Below are 16,158 nucleotides of genomic sequence, written 5' to 3'. Positions count from 1 at the left end.
CAACGTTCCATCAATGCTCCTTTGAATAGTAACTATAACAGCCAGTAAACGACAAACATCATCCATCAACATCCACTTGCTCTGTAGCTCTGAATAATTGCAGCAGCAGCCTACATCCCTTGTGTTGACTGATGAAGAAGGAAGAGCTTCATTACAAAAACCTTTTACCATACCTGGGGGATCAACTGCACTTTTACATGAATAGCAAGTGGAAAATGGATTTACCTGTTTTTGTTTTTGTAGCTGGTCTGACGAAGGCTCATAGCTAATGTTTATTTAATAACCCTCTTCCACTCATTCAAGTCAGTGTCTGCAGTAGGCTAGAGCATAAGAATAGCACACCAATACATGTGAAAATGTCCAACATGTGAATAATTTAGTCTACAGCGTGTTCAAAACTAATTAGAGCCTGAAGCAGACTAGTTGCACAGGGGACCCCTCAGATGTAGCCATCTAGGCTAAGGTGCTTAACAAACTCACGGCCTACAAACAAACGTGTTTTATTTCAATACAGGCTAAATGACAGTTAGGAATTTAATTGTGGTGGCAACTGAATGTTTCCATGTTTATCCTTTTTGACTGATTTTTCTCTAGTTTTGCATTTGGCTAAGCTCAGTGTCATTACTGGTAGCATAAGCAAAGTCCTATTAGGCAAGTCCCTCCAATCTGCGGCCGTATTGTAACGCTTTTTGGGCACTTATCAGGCATCTATTTCGGGCAAAAATGTGCGTGCCCAAGGCATCACAGCATCAACCTTGCTCCAGTGGTGAGATCACAACACATGATTGGCACGATGTATTCACAATACACCACATGATTGGCACAATGTATTCAAATGACAACTTTTTTTGCCACAGAAGGGGCAGGACATGTGTAGACAACTGCCGTACTGGCGTTACAAACTAGCCCCATGCATTTCTATGGAGGATGTTTTGAGTGCTGTGTCTCCTCACGTCTCTGGCATAAGCCAGTACCTGGAGCCTACAAAGGTTGCAGAGGTAGTCCAACTCCTCCAGAATGGCACACCAATACGTTCCTTTGCCAGAAGGATTGCTGTGTCTCCCAAGCAGTCTCAGGAGCATTGTATAAGTATATATAGTATCTAAGTATATATTTGGTCTCTGCATTTATCCGTGAATTAGTGAAACACACTTAGCACACAGTGAACACACAGTGAGGTGAAGCACACACTAATCCCGGCGCAGTGAGATGCCTGCAACAGCTGCGCTCAGGGAGCAGTGGGGGATTAGATGCCTTGCTCGTGCCTACTGGTCGGGGTTCGAACCGGCAACCCTCCGGTTACAAGTCCGAAGCGCTAACCAGTAGGCCACAACTGCCCTCATTGATAGAGATAGATAGATAGATAGATAGATAGATAGATACTTTACATTACATTTGGCTGACGCTTTTTTAGCCAAAGCGACTAACAACATGGTAAACAGTTTAAGTTTTAGAGCAATTCTCAACAATTTTAGGACAATTTAAAAACATTAGAATACAGTAAGAATAAGTGCATCAGTGAGTGCTGTTTTTAACAGTTACTTGTCAGTTTAAGACGGCTGGTGAGTGCTAGGATCAGTAAGACTTGTTGTTGTGTTGCTATGAGAGGAGATGTTCTCTAAAGAGCTGGGTCTTCAGGAGTTTTTTGAAAATGGAGAAGGATGTCCCTGCCCTTGTAGGAACTGGCAGTGTGTTCCACCAACGAGGAACAACAGATGAGAAAAGTTTGGATTGGCTTGAGCGTACCGGTGGTAGAGCTAGACGTCGTTCGTCTGAGGAGCGCAGCGGTCTGGAGGTAGCGTATGTCTGTATGAGGGCATTCAAGTAGGTGGGAGCAGAACCTGAGACTACTTTGTAGGCAAGCGTTAGAGCCTTGAATTTGATGCGGGCCGCCATAGGTAGCCAGTGTAGCTGGATGAGCAGCGGGGTAACATGTGCCCTTTTGGGCTGGTTGTAGACCAGGCGCGCCGCCGCGTTCTGGATCATCTGAAGTGGTTTCACTGCGCAGGCTGGGAGACCTGTCAGGAGGGCATTGCAGTAGTCGAGTCGTGAGATGACTATTGCCTGAACCAGAAGTTGGGTAGCATCTTGAGTCAAGTAAGTCCTGATTTTCCGTATGTTGTAGAGTGCGAAGCGGCATGACCGGGCGACTGAGGCAACATGATCTGAGAAGTTTAGTTGGTTGTCGAGAACAACTCCTAGATTTCTTGCAGTCCTGGTAGGTGAAACAGACAGGGAGTCAAATTTGATGTTGATGTCGTGGTATATGGTAGGTTTAGCTGGGAGGACCAGCAGTTCAGTCTTTGAGAGGTTCAGCTGGAGGTGGTGTGCCTTCATCCATGTAGCTATATCTGAGAGGCAATCCGAGATCCGTGCTGAAACCAAGGGGTCATCAGGTGGAAAGGACAGATAGAGCTGTGTGTCGTCTGCATAGCAGTGGTATGAGAAGCCATGCGAACGGATAATCTGTCCCAAGGAGGTGGTGTAGATAGCAAAGAGAAGGGGGCCCAGTACTGAGCCCTGGGGGACCCCTGTGGTGAAATGGTGAGGTGCAGATAGCTGACCAAGCCATGATACGTTAAACGAGTGTCCTGTGAGGTAGGATTCAAACCAGGAGAGAGCAGAACCGGAGATTCCCATGTTAGCAAGTATAGAGAGAAGGATGCGGTGATTAACCGTGTCAAAGGCAGCCGATAAGTCAAGCAGAATGAGTACTGATGACCGAGCGGTCGCCCTGGCTTCTTTTAAGGCTTCTGTTACAGACAGCAGAGCCGTTTCGGTAGAGTGGCCGCTTTTGAACCCAGACTGATTTGGATCCAGAAGGTTGTTCTGTGAAAGGAAGTCAGAGTTTGGAGACTGCTCGTTCAATGCCTTTGGATAGGAAAGGCAGGAGTGAGACAGGACGGTAGTTCTCGACTTGAGCAGGGTTGAGAGAAGCTTTCTTAAGTAACGGTGTTACCCGGGCCATTTTGAACGCTGTTGGAAATGTGCCGGAGGTTAGCGAGGCATTGATCACATGTGTGATAGCTGGAGCGATGGTCGGGCTGATGGACTGAAGTAGGCTCGTAGGTATAGGGTCCAGCGAGCATGTGGTAGGACGGCTGCATGTCAGGAGTCTAGATACTTCACTCTCTGAGAGAGGCGTGAATGCTGAAAAAGATGTACCAGCAGTCCCTAGAGGTTGTAGGAGTGCGGTATCTGAGTCAGATGCGTTGAGTGGGCATGTAGAGAATTGACTGCTGATTGCCGCCACTTTGTTTGTAAAAAATGAGGCGAGGGTATCTGCAGTAAGGCTGGATGGAGGAGGAGGCAGCTGAGGGTTGAGTAGCGATTTGAAGGTTGAGAAAAGTTTTCGAGTGTCTGTAGCGCTGTTGATTTTGTCATTGTAGAAAGCCGTCTTAGCAGCAGTGATGCTGGCTGAGAAGGAGGTCAGGAGTGTCTGGTAGTTTTTGAGGTCATCAGTTAGTTTGGATTTGTGCCATTTCCTCTCCGCGGCTCTGAGTTTGGTGCGCTGCGATCGGAGGGTGTCATTTAGCTATGGATGAGAGTGTTTGGATCGAGCTGGCCTTGTGGTAAGAGGGCACAGCTCGTCTAGACACGAGGTCAGTGTGGAGCAGAGCGAGTCTGTGGCCTCATTAACCTCCAGAGAGGAGAAGGTGTTGAGTGGAGGTAGACCAGAGGCAACCACAGAGGATAAGTGCGTTGGAGACAGGTTCCGGATGTTGCGGCGGAACGTGACCATCGGCTGAGGAGCCGGAGGCTGTTCTGTCAGGCTGACGTTGAACTGGATGAAGAAGTGGTCAGAAAGATGGAGAGGCGTCACCATGAGGGTGTCTGTGCTGCAGTTCCGAGTGAAGATCAAGTCAAGCTCTTTGCCAGCTTTGTGAGTCGGTGGGCTTTGAACCAGTTTGAGGTCAAAGGAGTGGATCAGGGCCAGAAAGTCCGCTGAGCCTGGGGCATCTAAGTGGATGTTCATATCACCGAGAACAAGAAGCGGACAGTCATGCTCAGGGATGGAGGACAGCAGAGTGTCAAGTTCGTCCATAAAGTCACCTAGTTGGCCAGGAGGGCGGTAGATGACCAGCACGTAGAGTTTTGCTGGGGCGGTCACTGTGATGGCATGGAATTCGAATGAGACATATTTGTTTGAAGGCAGTAGCGGGGTGAATTTCCATTTGTTGGAGATCAGCAGGCCCGTCCCGCCTCCTCGTCCAGATAGGTGAGGGGTGTGGGATAGTGTAAGGTTAGTGGAGAGAGCAGCCGGGGTGGCAGTGTTCTCTGGTTTGATCCAAGTCTCAGTGAGAGCAAGGAGTTCCAATGAAAGGTGGTTGGCATAGCCAGCTATGAAGTCCGTTTTGTTGACTGCGGATTGACAGTTCCACAAGCCCATGGAGAAGGAGGTTTCTGTAGGTAAGGACCGCTTAAGTTGCTGGAGGTTAAGGCGATTTCTGCCCCTTTTGGCATGATGCCGTTTTCTGCGATGGCCAGTAATAACAGATATGGTGGAATGGCACATTTTTGCCTTTGTCGGCGCCTGTGCTCGGTGAACTTGCACAGGTAAACTTGCTCGTCTTGACCACGTCCGTCTTAAACGAGGACGGCTGAAACGAGGGCTTACGCTGACGCTGACGCTTCAGCAACAGCCTCTATTGTTATGCTGACAGGAATTGTATGCAGCTGCCCTCGTGTCTCACTAATGATGAATCAGCGTAGACCGCCCTCTGACGTTCGCACAGCTTAGATTGTTCAAAAGGGTGTTAATTACTGTCAACTGCAAGTCCGCTCGCTCACACCAACCGAAACTCGCAGTTTCAAGTAGCCTCCTCCCTCAGCTGTTCCCAAACGCCCAGAGTCCAATTCTAAACAATTGGAGAGGATTGCCCAGTAGTAGCCTATGTGTTCTTGCTTTCTCTCTCCCAACTCACTGCAGTTGTTGTCTTTATTGATCCCCAAGGGGAAATTCAAGGAGACAGGCATTTGCTGAGAATGACAAGATTCCAGGAGACAGGCATTTGCTCTAGCAGAGCTGAGCAGGGTGGTAGAAGGTCCTTCACCCAGCCGCAGGACCAGTATCTGTTCTGTGGCTTTACTGCCTATGCGTAGGTAGTAATTTTGGTTATGCGCAAAATAGGCCTGAGAACATTGGGTATCTGATAAGATTGTCATCACATTTTGTTTGTTTTGCTCTGATTTTAGGCGTAAGGTAATTAGAAATAAAAATATCAAGGGAACACTGATATGGGGAGCAGTAAGAGTAAAGCTACACGTATTAACCTTCCTAGAGGGGTAGAGAATCCAGGGTGTTTAAAGGCGCTCTAAGCAATGCTGGGCAACGTCACTTCTGTTGACTTTCAAACAAAACAGAGAGCTAGCTCGCTACTTCTTTCCCCTCCCTCCCATGCAATTGAAACTCTCCTAAACACGCATCTCGTCTGTGATTTGCTGGAAGAGTTTGTTATGTTTTCATGGGCTAGGTTTGGCCAGGTTGTTTTTGTTGCCGTTCTTGGAGCCTGGGCTGTCTACAGAGATTGCGTTTTTTACAGTATATTCAGGACACAGACAGCTAGCGGTTGGTTAGGTGCTGTTTGCAGTAAGTGACATAAAATGTTTCAGTCTAAAAAACACGTGGCATCGCTTAGAGCACCTATAAGGGACATGTAGAGAAAGTATGAATCTGAATGTATAGATGGGAAATTAACAGGTATATGGAATAGGTGAACTGAAGGGCAACTTCATTCATTTGGAGTGTTGAGCATAGAAAAGTTTTATGAATGTAGGGCTATGGTAGAGAAGGGAAGAAAGTAGGTTAAAGAGCAGAAGGAAAGATAGACCTGTGCAGAACAGAGGCAAAAGCTATACAGAGGACATCATGGACTATGTTATGAGCCAGCTTGTTACTTGGAGTACGGCAGCTCTAAATGAACTGAACAATTGAAAACAAGGCTTGAAGGAAGAACATGGATGTGGCTGTGGGGCTAACCAGAGGAGAAGGCCACTTAACACGTCACTGTCACAAGGAAAATCAGATACAGTATTGAGAGCACCCTCCACAGCAGTGCTCTGAAACTCCTGTCTGGTCTCAGCATGACAAAGTTGAATAGGGCATGGAGATCTGAACAAGGGACCCTATGGTGACACTTCTGATGTACCACTTAAACTATTTTCCTTAACTCGTTCTGAATGCAACAGTACAGCCTACTCAGCCAACTCTCTCTTTCTGTTAATGGGGATATTTTTTTCTTTTTGAACGATACAGAAGCAGATATTAGTATGAAAGAAAAGAAGGATAGTTGTAAGTTTATGACAATGAAAAGTTTAAGAAAAGTGCATGGTACAGGAGTATCAGATCAGTTCATATCAGAGAGTTTCTAACCCATGGGTAGTTAAATATAAAGAACATGTAGTGAAACACCATTTCTCCTCAGCAGTGTTTGCGCCGAAGATTTACTGGACTTAATGTGTAAATTATATCTTATAATTTCATTCACACATAAAGGGGTTGGTTTAGAGGGACCATTAGTTTGGTTTGGCCAAATAACAAACTTGACCAGCATGGGTACAAATGCAAACAGCCTAGTATAGTGTTACCTTCTCCAGTCTCAGTCCAGGAAGGACTGCACTCCACTCTCTCCACTCTCTTTCTTTGTCCCACAGGTGCTGCACAACAACCTTTGGCGTGGTGAAGGGTACAAGGAAGCCTAAGGGATCATAAAGCCTCGCCAGTGTGCTGTAAATATTCCTCATGGTAGGAGGAGGGTGGTCTGTGAGGCTGCACTTATAGCCCAAGGTGTCTGATGCACAAAACCAACGAAGACCGAGGGTGAGCTCCTGTGGATCTCCATGAGCCACCACTCGCTATTCTCTGACCTCGCTTCCTTTGGCAGATGACTGATGACATTAGGGATGTCACTAGCCCACTGGCACAGCTCGAACCCGCCTGCGGCTAGAAGCATCTTCAATTTGTCAACCAGCTGCCTGGCTACTTCAGGGGAGAAGAGGCTCTGCAAGTGGTTGTCCACATAGAAGCACCGCTCAACAGCCATCCGAACATCCTCTTCTGGCTGGCTGTGATCTACCACATGCTTCTGGAGTGCATACGTTGCGCAGCAGGGTGCCAAAGGGAAGTACCGGCCACTCATAGATGTTGGCACCTCTCTGTTAAGATCCCCCCACAAGAAACGTAGCAGCGACCTGTCCTCCAGCAGCAACCTGACCTGGTGGAACATGCCTTTGATGTCACTGCTGATGGCGATGGCATGCTCTCTAAATCTCAGCAGGACACCGAGAAGGCTGGAGGTCAAGGTAGGGCCTGGCAAAAGTAGCTCGTTCAGGTTCTGACCTTTTTAGGTGAAAGAGCAGTTAAATACGATCCTGTTTTTCCCATTGTGTGTCACCATGTGGTGCGGGATAAACCAGGACTCTGTCGATTGGTTCAGCTTCTCCTCCTTTATCTCACTGTTCAAGTTTCAAAATCTCTGCCCCATAAGCTGATGCACGTGCTGGGTCTTTCATTAAGCGCCACTCAGCGCTCCTCAGATTAGCCAACACGGAGTATGGAGATAGGGCATATTCCTCACGCGCAGCAGAGGGGTGGCGTAGCGTTGCACTCCATCAACTTCCACCCTGACTGTTCGAGTCTCCAGCATGCGCACAGCCTCCTGGTCCTGCTTCGAACGTGTCACCAGCTTTTCACTCCGGTATGGTAGTACGTCCAGTTGCCAAAGCTTCTCCACATGATGATGGAGCTGATCAGAGAGCGACTATGTGCTGATGCTGAACACTGTTGTGGCTGGAGACGCTGGCAAACAACTCTGGTGGGTCCCTGGATGGTCCAGCTCAGCCTGGTCTTCACAGCCGCTGGTCCTCCAGGAGGTCCCAAACGGACTGGCTCTACTGGGGTAATCAGCTAAGGATAAGCTAAGGATAGTCTGACCCAATGAGGACCATGGGATGGACGTAATCCAGTGTCTATAGAGGTAGGCCTTTTAGGTGCTTGTACCGCTGCTGGAGCATCTTAACAGGTTGGGAGTGCTTGGCCAGCCCCAACTGCTCGGCAGTGAAGGCTTTCTTAATCTGATGTCTTTTGGGGCTGGCTAGCGGAGGAAATAAAGAAGGAAACAGACATACCCTCCAGGACTCTTAAGAAAATGGTATGCTCCTCCGTCACATTTGCGCGTGTCGAAGACGTGCGTCATTTTTGACGCGTACACGAGGCATACTCCAATTTCTGTTGTCTTGAATGCACCCTAGATCATTAAGGTTAGCGCCTGCGCACTACGAATTAATTGTGATACTCTCAGTAGGACACTACCACCAAAGAAGCCTGAAACACCCGAAGAAAATAAGAAGGTGGGATGTGCGAGCACTGAATGAAGGAAGAGCCAGTGAAGGAGTGTTCCACACTTATGTGAAAAAGATGCGGCTGTTAGATGAGGAGAAGCACCCTGAGTACTTTCGCACCCTGAGTACTGTCTACTGGGAAGTTTGATAAGTTGGTCCATCGCATCGCTCCATTTATCATCCACCAGAACACACACAGCACACCTGTTGGTATAGCTGAGAGACTTGCAGTCACTGCATGGTGACTCGGTGCCGCGAGGGCAGCAACATTGGTGCGATACAAAGTAGACATTTTTCTAAACACAGCAGTGCCATGGTAAGAAAGAGGTATGCATACAGATGTCCTCAATTAAATTTGTATTGAGTCTTAACATCTGCCTCATACCAAAAAGTATGAACCAGAAACCTGTAATTATGACGTGTCAATAAAAGTTTTGAAGTAGCCTCTTTGTGTTCAAAATGTGTTAATGTATCATTGTGATAATGGGTGCATCTAGAGCGAGAGGTAGCCTAGGTTACATTCCTTCAATTATTATTATGATAACGCATTACAGGCGACAGGCGAATTTTGAGATTTGAGTTCAGCATTGTTCATGAGTGCACCTGGGAGAGGTAGCCTACTATTATTATTATCATTATTGATAACGCATTATGTTCAGGAATAGGTGCTGGGCTACGCTCATTTTTAAAAGATGCATTTAATCCAAAGTAATGTCAGCTCTCTATGCAGGGAGTAGGGCTGTCACTTTTTATTCGATATGACGTGAAATATCCGTAGTCGAACTATAAATAAACTATTCGGTTTTTAGTGCCATGTCTAGCGCATTTTTACAGTCTATGATTAGTTTGTTTTTTATTTTATTGTTTGCCATCTCATCCAGTGCTCTATGATCCAGGGCTCAAGTATATATACTCTTTTGATCCCGTGACGGAAATTTGGTCTCTGCATTTATCCCAATCCGTGAATTTGTGAAACACACTCAGCACACAGTGAACACACAGTGAGGTGAAGCACACACTAATGCCGGCACAGTGAGCTGCCTGCAACAACAGCGGCGCTCGGGGAGCAGTGAGGGGTTAGGTGCCTTGCTCAAGGGCACTTCAGACGTGCCTACTGGTCGGGGCTCAAAACCGACAACCCTCCGGTTACAAGTGCGAAGCGCTAACCAGTAGGCCACGGCTGCCCCTAATCAAGGCAATAATAGCCAATAGCACTAGCCAGTAGCCACAATAATGACTGGAGCCAGAGCCCAGCAGCCACGCTGTTTCGAAAACGGAAGATAACGCACAGAACGGCCAGCCTTAGTGGACAATTACGTCCCTAACTCATCTAAAATGTGGTGTCTGGAAATACTTTGGGTTCTACACCATAGATGATAAAGTAACCGTTAAAGATAATGTTAAAGAATCTGTATCTGTGGACTGTGGCTTTACATCGGTCGAAGTTGACTCCAAGTCGTGGTGTTTCACATAACTCAGCCAGGCAAGCTGTGCGAGGACAGGCACTCTGCTCCATCGTCGTTATGGTAACCAAACAAGTCTTCTTCTGTCTAGGTTTGTCTCTAGGTTTTAAGTGTTGTTCTTCTATGTGCTCTACCTACTGGAGGGGAGTGTTTACAGCAGTTCCGTTTCACACATGCGCGGTCTTAACTTTCGGTCGACTCAAAAACGTGACGCATGGCGTAAAAATTACGCAATTCTCGTCATGCGCTTACCAGTGCCACGTGGGCAGGACGCAGACGCGGGACCATATCATAGGCCTTAGATCTTGACGCACAGTCCTTAAGGCAAGTTGCTCTAGTTCCCCCTGCAGGTTTAACTCCTTAGCTGCAGCTTGGAGAAGCATGGTCCACTCTGATCCATCATCTAATATTGTATAGGTCTCTATGGCCCCATTATGCAGCACAACCTTGGTCACTTTCAGGAGCACCTGACTGCAGCCAGACTTTAAAAGGACACCGTTCCATATCAATGCTTATGAATGGTAACTATAACAACCATAGTAGGACAATGGTTGCAGTGCTTTAGAATCTTTGGTTGCAGGCTTCACAACAATGGAATCAACTGTAAACAAGCTAACTGTCCATGCTATCGCTGTTATAGGGCCAACGAAAGCTGAACTAGTGAGCTTCTTTTTAAACGGAACCGTGTGTTTCCTTTGCTTTACAGTGGCAACCGGGTGATAAGCGGGATAACGGCCTTCGAGGTGTGTCCAGTTATACGGAATTAATGGACTCGGGCGGAGGCCCTCTGCTGCGCGTCGGGGAGTTTTTTGCCCCTCGCCCTCATCCATTAATTCCGTATAACGGGACACCTCGGCGGCATAAAGCACTTCATTGGAGGTACTAACTAAGCAAGAAGCATTCTCTGGGGCTGGCTTTGATTTGAGGTCATGGTGTCTGCCATCACACTTCTTACACCTGGCTTTCAGTCTGCACTGTGCAGCCTGGTGAGAACGAGCACAACGCCAACACCGCCTGTTGCTCTTGATCCAGGCACCCCGCTGCTCAGTTGTAAGCTGGCTGAAGGTAGTACACTGATTCAGGTAGTGCTGGGGGTTGGCACAGTATGTGCAAGATATGACCGCGGGTGCAAGAACCTCATAAATAAATGCCTGCATGTCTTGTGGCAGCTTGGCCATCAGCCTTGTGACGAAGGACCCACACTGGAGCTCTGTATGGCCTCTCTCCCCCAGCTGGTCGAACATGCCCACCAAGGATCTCACTTTGAGGGCAAATCTCTTAAAGGCAGCTGTGTCCTGGCTTTTGATTGAAGGCACTTCCATTATATCTGCAATGTGCCTTAATGCCAGCTGATGGGGTTGCCCATAATGCTCTGTTAGTGAGGTCAGAGTGTCGGTATAGGGTTGGGGGGAGTTTGTGTATGAGTCCGCTATAAGGAGTGCCTCTTCAAATTTGAGGTGTTCTATGAGGATCTGATATGTAAACCTCTCTATAGCATCCGCAGGGAGGAGGTCATCTAGGGAGATCTTCAGCCTCGCAAACTCACATGGATCCCCTTTACTGAAGTAGGGATGGTGGGTTTAGGGCCCCGATACACAGTCTCTGTCTGTGGACAGGAACGAAAGTCCTCATGTCTTTGGTTATGGTGGGGAACTTGCAGAGAGGAAAGGAGATGCGATGATCTAGGAGGGGGCACTGGCGGTTCCTGCAGGAAGTCGGACTGCTCTGTGAAGCCTGATGCAACAGACACAGCATAAGGTTCATAGTATTCAGGTTTTGGGGCTCTAGGTGGCTGTGCAGGAGTCATCCCCATCCTCTTCAGGTGTGCCGTCAGCTCTTTCACAAGAGTAGTCGGTAGGCTGGTTGTGGATGGCTGACGTGCTGTGTCCTCCTCTGCCACAGGAGGTGGAGGAAGAGGCCAGTCTCCCTCTTCCACTTCTTCTTTAAGAGCTGGAGGTATAAGTCTTGATGGTGGCTGGGGATTAGTCTGTAGTGCTAAATGTGGCAGGCTGGCTGCCGTGGCTGCCATCGATGGCTGCATGACTGAGTTGTATGGCATAGGGGGTGGTGGCGGAGGGAGTGATGGATCTGGACCTCTACTTTCTTGGAGTTGCCTTTGCAAATCAATCATGGTGAGTTGAAGCCTCATGTTATCTTCCCTGATCTGGCGCAAATCCTCCAGAATGGCAGGTGAAACCCCTGGAGTTGGTCTGGAAGACAGTGGGTTTGGGGTGCTTGGCTTAAGAGGTAACATCTCGCTGGTCCACTCAGGACTATGGTAGGAGTCCTGCATCACTGGAGAACGCTGGACTGAGGCTGCGGCAGCAATGAGACGTCATAATCGCCAATCCAGGCAGGGGGACGAATCTGACGTCGAGGATGGGCGTCAGCTGGCGGAGTAACATCTCTCTTCTCATATGGCAACATCTTTACTCTCCGCAGCAGTCACTCTATCCCGGGTTTCGGCACCAAATTGTAATGAGGGTTTATCACTTGACTGAATTTCTGACTGGTTGGGAATTGTGACCACTGCAGGGCATTGGCAAGAATGCACAGATTGTATTCCAAGAATTTATTAGTCCAGCATTGACTCTTAATATTAATGGACATAAGGGTGTGTGTAGTTCTACAAACAGAAACAACCACTTGCACAATGACATGCAAGATAAGAATATAAGCGCTAGTGCTACACATACTAGCATAATAATAACAGGAATTAGCTAATACTGCTAAACAGCCAAGGCACATGTAGCATTTACTGATCACCTAGCATCTAGCATCAGGAAAACTCAAACTAAATCTTTACATATCAATATACTCTGAAAAACTAAAGTATACATCATACAAGTTTACTTACTTACTGTATTTATGAACGCACACAGAGTAATATTCAGGATGGATGCCAACTTATTACAAACATATAAAGTGGATGCAATCCTCATCCATCCTCCACCACGAACTACATCAAAGATGGCTACCATACCATCATGTGTCACACTAACATCTAACACAGGGGGCACTAATAGGCCACATTTCACCACCTAATAAATTGCTCACATTAATCTACCAATCCCAAGTCCTTCATCACAGACAGAAATGGAAGAATTGTAAGGAAAATACACATGGTCTGTGGGTACATACCCCGACAGGCTGGCCGGTTCTTCCAAGGCCTTGTTTTTACATTATTGCTAAACTATCAATTGCTTAGACCATGCAAATACAAATGCTATGACACAGCAAAGAAAATCTATTTTACACAAGGATTCACTACAGCCATCCATGTATTGTGCAAGGTGCATTATGTGTCTAAAATGTAATGTTGCACCTACAATGAGAGTCAAGGAAGGACATCACCAACCACCTGAAGGCCCGTTTGAGCTCATTAGAGGATATGAATATTGTTTGGTGATAGTTGACATGTTCTTAAAAAAATCAAGCATACAAATGCCTTATCAGTAGCTAAGGCTTTAATAGGAGATGTCGTGCCTAGATGGGGAGTCCCCAAGAAACTAACCTCAGATAATGGAGCACGATTTGTGAATACAATTATTAAAATGTTGTCAGAGACATTGCAAATTGACTTCAGAACTCAATGTGCATACCATCCACAAAGTGTGGGTGCTCTTGAAAGAACTGATTCAATGTTGAAAGCAAAATTAACTAAAATCACAGTAGGGATTCAGTTTTCCTTTGGCTCTCCTCTACCTTAGAAGCCGTTCATCAAGATCTACAGGGTTTAGCCCTTTTGAGATTTTGACCAGACATTCCTGACCGACTCCAGGGTTACACCCACCTAACCTAGATTAATGTAGATAGGACAAGTGTTACATGCGAGAACTGATTGCTGCTGTCTTCTGTTTCTCAACAGGTGGCTAAATCCTTCCACGTTCCATGTAAATCCTTATCACGTTATTACATGAAAATATCATGTTATTTCAAGATAATGAAACTAAACGAAATGAGAGGCAAGAATATACTATGCTCATTTACACGACTCAATCAAATTCTATTTTAAGCTCGGTTTAAGGCATGGTGAGATTCTCGTTATTGAACAAGGTTAAACAATTGTTATAGGCCTATATCCAGATGCGAACACCCAAGCATTGTCCAGAATATTCTGCACCTGTGTGCAGTAGCCTAGCAATCGGGAGAGTCGGGAGGATCCCCGGTGGGGCCGGGCTGGTTAGCCTAACAACAACAACACGTTACATTTATATAGCGTTTCACATGGAAAGGGGGGACCTCACTAACCACCACCAATGTGTAGCCCACCTGGGTGATGCACGGCAGCCATTATGCGCCAGAACGCTCACCACACACCAGCTTGAGGTGGAGAGTGAGGGAGTGAATGAGCCAATTACAGTGGGAGCCAGATGGAATGAGCCAGGTTGGAAATTTAGCCAGGACACCGGGGAATCCCCTACTCTTTGCGATAAGTGCCATGGGATCTTTAATGACCACAGTGAGTCAGGACCTCGGTTTAACGTCTCACCCGAAGGACGGCATCTCCTACAGTACAGTGTCCCCGTCACTGCACTGGGGCATTGGGATCAATCTTTTTTGGCCAGAGGGAAGAGTGCCATCTACTGACCACTCACCAACACCACTTCCAGCAGCAACCTAGTTTTCCAAGGAAGTCTCCCATCCAAGTACTAACAAAGTCCTTTTAGGCAAGTCCCTCCACTTGGCGGCCATATTGCAACGCTTGCTCCAGCAGCGATTGGCACGATGTCTTCACAACACACCATATGATTGGCTCAATGTATTCACATGTCGACGTTTTGGCGAGGAAGGGGTGGGATATGTGTAGACAATATTGGCGTTAAACTAGCCCCATGCATTTCTATGGGGGATTTTTTGAGTGCTGTGTCTCCTTATTATAAAGTCTCTGGTACTAACCAGGCACACACCTGCTTAGCTTCAGTAATTCAGCTAAGACAAGGTATCCGTTGGTCGGGCTGCTGGCCTACTGTAGTGTGATCTCAAAAAGTGCGCTATTGCTGTTTGAATATTTTCTTTGCTGTTCTCTCCAGCAGCCTGCACTGTTGCAGCACTTCACTTCTGTGAATGATATGATAAGCACACACTAATCCCAGCGCAGTGAGCTGCCTGCAACAACAGCGGCGCTCTGTGCAGCCATGCCTACTGGCCAGGGTTCGAACCGGCAACCCTCTCGTTACGTCCAAAGCGCTAACCAGTAGGCCATGGCTTCATGATTACATGGAATTTGAGCATTTGCTATTTTTGGAAGAATGTACATGAGAAAAAATGCACAAAAAACAAATGTTATCATTCACATCATACAAATGCCAAGGCATTTCACTGGCGTTATGGCATACCTGTCAACACTCCCGTTTTTCCCCGGGTTTCTCCCGTATTTCAAGGTCATCTCCCAGCACCCTCCCGTTTTGTTATTTCTCCCGGAAAACTCCTGTAATTTGCATGGCCATCAAACTTCATTTTAAAATCATTGATCCATTCAGGTTGCCAGATTGTGTATGAAATACACCCCACACATACACGATCACTTAGTTTCAATTTCAACCGTTTCATAGGCTAAAACCTGGCAACCCAAAACCCAAATAAGGAAGCGGGTGCCGACTGCGCAGCCTGAGTCTCGTCGTAAGCAAGCGGGCTAGTTGAATGTTATAACAAGAAACTTCACGTAATTAAATAATAGGCTAAGCCTTTTTATTTAATTTAGTGTGGCAGCGCCGTAGCCTACTTCCGTAGGCCTACGATACCAGAGAATGTCTAATAGAAAATTGATGTAATGCATTCCATGGTTCGTCTCATAATGTACTAGCGTAGGCTACAAGTCCGTCTCTGCACAGTATAATTGCACTAGAGATCATAGGCCTACAATTTTTGCTACGAGTTGGCTCTAAAGTTAATTGTACTTGTGATTTCCACCTGCAAGGAGGCAACTTAAAGAGCACGATATACTATGAGTTTCTAGTCTGGGAATACCCATACAAACTTTAGCCAATTTTGAGATTTGCTCTGCAGGTCCGACTGGCCAAGAGGCACCAATTGATGGGTTTCATCAGGTCCCTTTCCACAGGTGTATTAATCAAGCACCATGCAGTCTGCATTGATAATCAAGGTGCTTGATTTTATACACCTGTGGAAAGGGACCTGATGAAACCCATGAATATAGCCCCCAAGTTCACCATATTCACACGGCGGCCATCTTTCTATGACGTCATGCTCAGGGTGGGAATCCTCTGGGGAAGTCCAAACATAATAGCTCAAAAACTGTCAGCTGTCCGGTGTTTGTGATTAGCCCAATTACGTATGGCAAGATGGTCCAAAAACGTAACCTATCTACCAGTCTTGACGTGCCAAGAAATCG

The sequence above is a fragment of the Alosa sapidissima genome, chromosome 2 (genome assembly GCF_018492685.1).
Source record: "Alosa sapidissima isolate fAloSap1 chromosome 2, fAloSap1.pri, whole genome shotgun sequence".
NCBI classification, from domain to species: Eukaryota; Metazoa; Chordata; class Actinopteri; order Clupeiformes; family Clupeidae; genus Alosa; species Alosa sapidissima.
Note: the sequence above shows the minus strand (reverse complement) of the source record.